This window comes from Tachypleus tridentatus, chromosome 8 (assembly GCF_004210375.1).
Source record: "Tachypleus tridentatus isolate NWPU-2018 chromosome 8, ASM421037v1, whole genome shotgun sequence".
In the NCBI taxonomy this organism is placed as follows: Eukaryota; Metazoa; Arthropoda; class Merostomata; order Xiphosura; family Limulidae; genus Tachypleus; species Tachypleus tridentatus.
This window is the reverse complement of record NC_134832.1, coordinates 131,134,209-131,142,388: the sequence shown is the minus strand read 5'-3', so window position 1 is coordinate 131,142,388 and position 8,180 is coordinate 131,134,209. Positions and strand designations below refer to the sequence as shown.

Here is an 8,180-nt window from a genome sequence, read left to right as displayed (position 1 = left end):
TAAGGTATTTCTCGCTGTCAGTGACTTCATGACAAGTTATTTTCCTTTCATGATTCATTTGTAGCTGATTCTAGCAAATATATATGTAAAAAACATGATTTCAAAATTTTATGGCAGTTTGATTAAGTTAGCAACCAGGATCGGCAAGACCAAGTGGTTCAGGTACTCGACTCGTAATCCGAGGGTCTTGGGTTCAAATTCCCGTCACACTAAACATGCTCACCCTATCAGCCGTGGGATAGTTACAGTGTGACGATCAATCCCACTATTCGTTGGTAAAAGAGTAGCCCAAGAGTTGGCGGTGGGTGGTGATAACTACCTCCCTTCCCCCTATTCATACTGCTAAATTAGGGACGGCTAGAGCAAATAGCCTTCGTGTAGCTTTGCACGAAATTCAAAACAAACCAAAACCAAGTTAGTAACCTATTCCATTAGCCCGTATTCAATGTTTGCGGATTGTTGACTCACATCTTTGTTAATAAGAACATATTTCATTTGTTATTTCTTTATTATGTGCGACAGGTATGCGTCACTAGTTGAAAGGTCTGATTAGAAGTACGATGTTTATACATAAAAAATATATTGGGAACCACAGATTTAGCCAGAAAATTTTAAAATAAATGCTTTCAGCATTATTTATAACTTACGGTTTAAGAAAGGAAGAGTAATGAAATATTAGAAACTAATAGATCTAAAAGTTGTGAACTGCAAATGTGTTGTTCTTTTTCACCACGTTATTGTTAAATAGAAATTTGGAGAGCATAATACAGTTGATTTATAATTTAGTAAATAGTTTGACACAAGAGGGCGTCAGTATTTGCTGACTTAACGAAGACTTTCGTGCAAGGTTGTAAAGATATTCGCTGACTTGTCTAATATGTTCACATAGCCTTACAAGTGTAAGCTTACTACGTAGTTAGTGTTGGGTGTAACTGATTGTATAATAACTTGATATGCTGAAAATTGGGGTAAAAATTGTATTTCGGTCAGAGTACGTGTATGCAGCCCAATATTTGTTTCTTGATCCCTCAAGTTCAGGTTATATACAATTCTTGAAAGAATGTTGAAATGATACTTAGTTTAAATTTAAATTATAGCTTTCTAGGCTGTAACATTGAATTTTTTTACTTATCTGCTTATGGTTTAAATGCCGACATTAATAATAATAATGGTATTAGTAGTAATATGATAAAGCTCATGCTAGTCGTAGCGGTGAAATGGAGGAGATACATAAGGTCTTTTTACGTTGTTAATTTTCAGAAAAATCTCATCAGGGCTCAGAAATAAACACTTGCCAATACTAGTCTGTGTATGTGTGTATAAATAAAGCGTATTTGCTTGCACCAGGAATATAATAGAAGTTATAAGTAACTTTACAAGCTTGAAGAATTTGTTCACCTTTGCTAAATATAGGATTTTCATTTGTTCCACCAATAAAATTACAAACAAAACCAAAACTAAAAGTTGGAAAAATAAAATGTTTTGCATTTCAGACTTTTATATTATTATTTAGGTCTTAAGCTAAAGAAATTTTTCAGTTAATAATTTCTTTAGCTAAAATATTAGTAGTTTTTTAAAGTAACATATGGTATTTTGATAATTTATGTTTTTAGCATTAAGATAGCTTTTCCAATTTTTTCTGTGGTTATGATAGTCATCTGTTATACTAGTACTAATAGCTTCCTTAAAGTTGAAATTACATATTTTCATTCTAAGTACTAAATTAATAATTACTGTTTTCTATTATTCATTGATTTATAAATTATACTAAGCTATATGAGAGATGTGAAACTGAAAGTAGTGTATTCTTTTCTGTCTAATTTAACTAATAACATCCTAAGCTTCAATAAAATGTATCCCACTTGAGTTTCTGACCCACTGTACAAGTGGTTCAGAATTAAAACCCTCAAGCTAATATGACTGTAATCACAATACAGAGTTAGGATGTTATTAAATCTACTATTTGAAGCTTTAACCAAAGGCTATCAGCAAAGTGAGTTCATGTTTGTTTTTCAAGGTTTATGTCTCTATAGAGGTGACAAGAGTCAAACCTTAAGCAGTTAACTTTCACTGTGACCATTGCAGGTAGTCCTTAAGTCTTTTACTTATAGAGTCTGGTCCTGGATAGTTGAAGTTATTATCAATAGTGATAATTAGAAAAATAATTTTGATCAGTTTATTATTTTCATGACATTAACTGATCTAATCATAATTTCTGGTAGTTAGTCATTTTACATGGCACTCGATAAGATAATTGTTGCTCATAGGTAATTGATTATACCAAATTAATTGCACAACTTTTCTAATAAATAGACCTTTATTTACAATAAAACTTTTAAAGTAACTTAATATAACCAAAATTGCATTATATATAAACAGTTGAAATAGCTAAAGTTAAGAATTTTCTGGTAACTTGTTGATGTGACCTTTTTTTTTAAGTGAAATAAAATAGTAGAAAATTCAATTACTGTAAGGTATTAGAAAAGTAAGAATTCAATTACTGTAAGGTATTTATTAGAAAAGTAAGAATTCAATTACTGTAAGGTATTAGAAAAGTAAGAATTCAATTACTGTAAGGTATTTATTAGAAAAGTAAGAATTCAATTACTGTAAGGTATTAGAAAAGTAAGAATTCAATTACTGTAAGGTATTTATTAGAAAGTAAGAATTCAATTACTGTAAGGTATTTATTAGAAAAGTAAGAATTCAATTACTGTAAGGTATTTATTAGAAAAGTAAGAATTCAATTACTGTAAGGTATTTATCAGAAAAGTAAGAATTCAATTACTGTAAGGTATTTATTAGAAAAGTAAGAATTCAATTACTGTAAGGTATTTATTAGAAAAGTAAGAATTCAATTACTGTAAGGTATTTATTAGAAAAGTAAGAATTCAATTACTGTAAGGTATTAGAAAAGTAAGAATTCAATTACTGTAAGGTATTAGAAAAGTAAGAATGTGATCTTACATAAATTGAAAAATTATATGTTTAATATTTTAGAGAGTGATGACAGCCTTTTATTCATTTCCACAACAGTGCTTTGTTAGCTCAACATTACCAGGTTGTTGTGAGAGTAAAAGTCTACAGTGTATGTTGGAAAGCAGCACATAAACAATGTTCAGATTTTAGGAGAAACTCGCTTCATTAACTTATAATATTATAACATGTAGACAGCAATGTATTATTTTGTCCTTTGAGGCTATCCTTTAGAGAGAGAAAAAAAATGTTAATGAATAGAACATTGATGTGCTGTTAGAAGGTAAAGGATTGTGAAGCTGTATTTTTCTTCTGTGGAAAAATATGTCAGGTTTTTGGACCTTTATTGCTTATTTTTGCTGATGAAAATAGCATCTTGGACTTCAATATCTTTAAATGTTCTGATTACTAAAGGTCTTTACAAAATATTAAAATTTGCTTACTTGAAAGAAAGAAAGAAAAAAAACAGAACTGTGGTTTGTTTCTAAATGCTATAAACTTTGCATTAAATTCTTTTGTTCACCCTTAAAGAAATTGAGGTGTTAATTTTTTGATAAACCAAGTGCCAAAACCAATGTTATTCTGTAGTGACATACATTAATTGTATTCTCTTCTATCCTGTGGTTAATAGCCATTGTTTGTAGCTATTTTCAAAACTTGGCTTCATTAATAACTTTTTCAGGTTAGTTTCTCTAACTTTAAAAAAATGTAGTAATGAAGAATTGTAGTGATAAAGCCACTGAAAGAGGAAAAATCACATTAGAGATAAAATGTACTTATTTTCAATGGATGTTAGTTCTTTTACAAATATAAACGTGTGCTTCAACTCTACTATGAGCAGAAAAATTAAAAATACAAGTACAGTTTTTATGGGCTACAATTCAAAAGGCATTTGATCATGTAATGTTAACAATTGAAACTGGACTCAATCTGGTCTGTTTCATGAATGATTATGAAGGGCTAAGTACTTAAATAAGCATTCAAACTCTCACCAGACAGTGTCTCACCTAAATATTTTTTGTATAGTTGACCTTTATTTTTTATTACTTTTTTTGAAGACATCATGCATGTTTGTTTCAAAGTGAGAATCTAATTAGGTAGGTAATTTGGTAATTATACCTTGTGTTTTTCAAGATGAGAAATTACACATTGTTGCATAAAATTGGTGTCTGATCAGAAAGAAATGGATCTATTTCAATAAAACAATTGTGAAACACATTTTTCATTCGAATACAAGGGACTAAAATTTTTCTAAAATGTTTGGAAAATAAAAGACATGAAATAAACAGTTTTGTCTGAAAAACAAAACAAAAACTATGATAAATCAATCCTTGTAAAGAGAGACTTTGAGCATTTGCCCACAACTGAAATATCTTTCAAAGAAATGCTTGAATATTTATAAAAACTACAGAAATTTTGGTGGCCAATTTAATTTAAATACTGCATCAAGTTTTATAATTTTTCACAACCCGTGCATCTTATGCTTTATCAACGTAATGCCAAATTTTGTGCAACAAAGTACCAAATATTTGCAAAACTGTGAATTTATGAATAGGAATGCAACAACAAAAGCTAATTTGTTTTGAAGAGAGAGTTGATTATAGAGATGAGACATTGTCTTGGATCCTACTTGCCACTATCACTAATTTCAAACTGCTGACTAGAGGGAAGGAAACTGACTGGCAGCATCTGCCAGCTTGTACTAGAGATTAGTATTAAGCCTATTATGTTACTTGTGTTCTACCTTTAAATCTGTTTATATTTTTTAACACATTATTTATTCAGTCCTTTGGATGGACTCTGTATTGAGTGAAACATCAGCAATGAATATGGAAGACAGTTGTTTGAAATACTATCATACACTTTTCGTTTATGAAAAATCTTATGGGATTGATTGAAGAGAGTAGTGTTAAACATAATAGGTCTAACACTAATGTCTCATGACAAATATAATAATTAATCATCTTTGCCAGCTGAGAAAAATCATTTTCATCATAATACTTTGCTTGGAAGCATAAGAAAACTCTATGTTTATTTAATGAAACAATTATTTGGAAAAGCTAAGAAAACGTCACAAGTCTGGGTGTGATGAGCTTTGTCTACTAAAAATCATTGTAAGGAGTTGGAGAAATTTGTAAGGAGTTTCAAGAACACTACATGCCAAAAATCGTGTCCTTTTTTTTTAGCACCTTGACTTCTTCTGACTGTCAAAAGGTTTCCAACATCTGTAAATCTTTTGAAATTTACAAGCAAAGTCATTGAAGATGGTTCATTAATTGTTAGCTATCATAGTTATATATATGTTATGCTTTGATCAAGTTTTCTGGAGTAAATTTGACATGAATTTTCTCCCAAAAATTAAAGAATAGAAAACACTATTTAATTATTTGCAGTAGTAATAACAAAAAGATTTTCACAGATGTCTTTTTCTAGATTGAGGAAAGTTAACCTGTGTATGAATTGTGAAACACTTTATGGTAGATAGCATACAACTTATAATGTGTACAGTTTATGAACACTTTATTTTTTTATAGTAGATTGTTTTTGGATTTTTATATGCAGGTGCAGTACAGTTGGAAACTGTTTAACACTTGATCTTGAAAGAGGAAAGCTTTCCATATGGTATTCATGTGCTTATGACAAAGCATCCTTATTTTGTCAAGCAAGTAAACACCATAAATATAATATGATTAGTTATGCAGCAACTTCAACCTTTGAAGAATTTTTAATTACAAATGTCTCTTTCTAACGAGGGTAAGTATTGAAATTATGTACTTAGGTTGTAATAATGTAAGTAGATCCTAGAACAGAGGTGATTAAACTAAAACCTGAGAGGTAAAAACAGGTAAAATGCCTATCAGTTCCAAAGGACTTTGTTTTGAGGTGTATATTTGGATTAGTGGTACTTTACTATAAATTTAGAACTTAAAATTGACAAAAAAATATTAAAAAGGTTGGTCACCTGTGCTTAAATTGCATAACCATTCCATAATTGCTAAAAGTGTGTTTGTTGTTATAACTAATGTAAAAATGATTCAGTTATTTTAAGTTTGTGTAAATATTTCATTTTTTATTACAACAAAGTAAGTACAAAATACTAAAGTTTCCATCTAGATGTTGTCAGTGAAACTAAAGTGTAATTGCTGTCATTGTTTATGTGGTTTACAATTTAAGTTTAACCTGATAATCAACCTATCCACATGATGTATCCATAATTTTTGGTACATTTTAATTTATCTTGTAATGTTGAAAAATTATGCACTAGGTTATTTTTTTGTCACAGAAATAATATATGAAAATTATAGTGCTAAGCATATATTGAACATTTATTTAATATTGTGATAATAAGAAGGTTAAAAAAACTGGTAATACAGCAGCCTTTGTTACAGCCATTTACAGACGTATGTTGTAAATTCATTAATGTATCATCTTCAAACTTATTCATTGTTACACACCTTGATAATATTTTATTTTTCTATTTTCTTGTATGTGAAGGATGATATTAGTAGGTAAACTGACTCTTTCTGTTGTGTGTTTTTGCATATTTTCAGTGTAATAATTATGGAGAAGAAAATTACAATTGCATGATACCACCTGAATAAGTTTTACTTGTGAAAAAGAAATCAACAAAAGTCTTGTCACTGTTTAAAAGTAATGCATCTTTACTAAATCAAATCTAATGTCTGTCAAACACAATGTTCTAAATCTAATTATTACTATTCATAGAAATATATTTTGTTTGTGAATATATGAAATAATTCAAAATAGGTAGACTTGCGCAACTGAAATATTTGAAATACATGTATACTTAAACCATATAACCCTGTTGACAATCATGCTGTTAATATACTATGAATTCTAAAATCACTGTTAACTACTGCTGCAAATGTTTGTACATATATTAGAAATCTTACAACTACATTTGGAGGCCTTACTTAAATAGTCTGCCTATAGTGTACAGAGATCTAGTGGCTGCATTTTGTACTATTATTGATCAATGTATTTAGGTTTTTAATTTCATGTTACATATTGGTGTTACAGGTGGGTTTCATTTTCATGTGAATATTTAATTGAGGAACATTGCCCTTTAGCTCCTCACATTTTCTGATGAGTAGTTTAGATTTGCTGGTCTTTGTCATTCACTTAGTATTGGCTCTTACATGGATTATTTTGACTCTTTTGTTCATTTAGTCTCACACACTCAATCTGCTGCTCAGCTGACAGTATCTCTTGGATGGATCATCATAACTCCAATTCCCATTTAGTACCAACAATGTATATGATACATCTGGGCTTTTGGAATGCTAGAGTTCAAGAAACACTTCAGCCATCTCCTGTTGCATTGTAAGTTTTGGAATTCTATGCACCCTTTCTAATTAGGGGATGATGGCTTTACATTATATTGTCATTCCATTTGGGTGCATTGACATTAGACATTTCTAGTGAAGCCTTGATTCTTAGTGGGATTTGACTTCAGGTGCACTGTCACATAGCATGCCTTTATGCCATCAATCTCATGTTTAACAAGTTTTACTTTAATTAAGAGTGTACAAAAACAGGATCTCCCTTTCTTCCTTATCCTTTAGATAGATGCTTCCACTTTATTTGAAGAACTGTATTGGAGAATTGGCACCTGCTGGATGTAACAGCTTACATCAACATGTTTGAACTTTAGGCTGTGTAGTGTGATTGTCTTGAGTTTCTGACCTTTGTATATGTTTCCTATTCTGTTTTTATTCACACACAGCATTCTTGTAGAGTTAGTTTAGATTATCATCTAGAGCAACATTTTTTTTATTGCAGCTTTTGCTTTGTGTTTCTCTAGTTTATTGTGGAGTTGACCCTCCATTTTTTGGCAGATTGTTTGAATATTGTCTTTGCTACCTCAGTCAACCATCTTCTCTTTCTGCTTGTATTTAATTCTAGATCAAATTTCTCTGGTGGATGCCCTGAGTCAGTCTTCAGAAAACTTCCTTTGTTTGTCCTCCCCATCTTCTTTCGTGAGTGTTTACCAAGATTGACAACTGAAGTTCAGAGTTCTTCTCGTTGCTTCATTTTGGTCAGCTCAACCATGATTTCTATTGTTAGATTCACTTTCTCATAGAGAAGCATTGCAATTATAACCAGTGTAATATCTATGGCATCCTTGAATTTCCTCTTTTCACATTGATGTTCAATATCTATGGCTTCATGACTGACCAACT

At 30.4% G+C, this 8,180-nt stretch overlaps 1 protein-coding gene across 1 annotated transcript in view; it reads left to right on the top strand.

Annotated features, from left to right (window-relative positions):
* The first annotated feature begins 883 nt into the window (after positions 1-883).
* LOC143223496 (inhibitor of Bruton tyrosine kinase) overlaps positions 884-8,180 on the top strand; it is a 60,651-nt gene continuing 53,354 nt past the window's right edge. The window contains 2 exon segments of the mRNA XM_076451559.1: positions 884-1,038; positions 5,539-5,730. The gene's annotated coding sequence lies outside the window, so the exon portion shown is untranslated.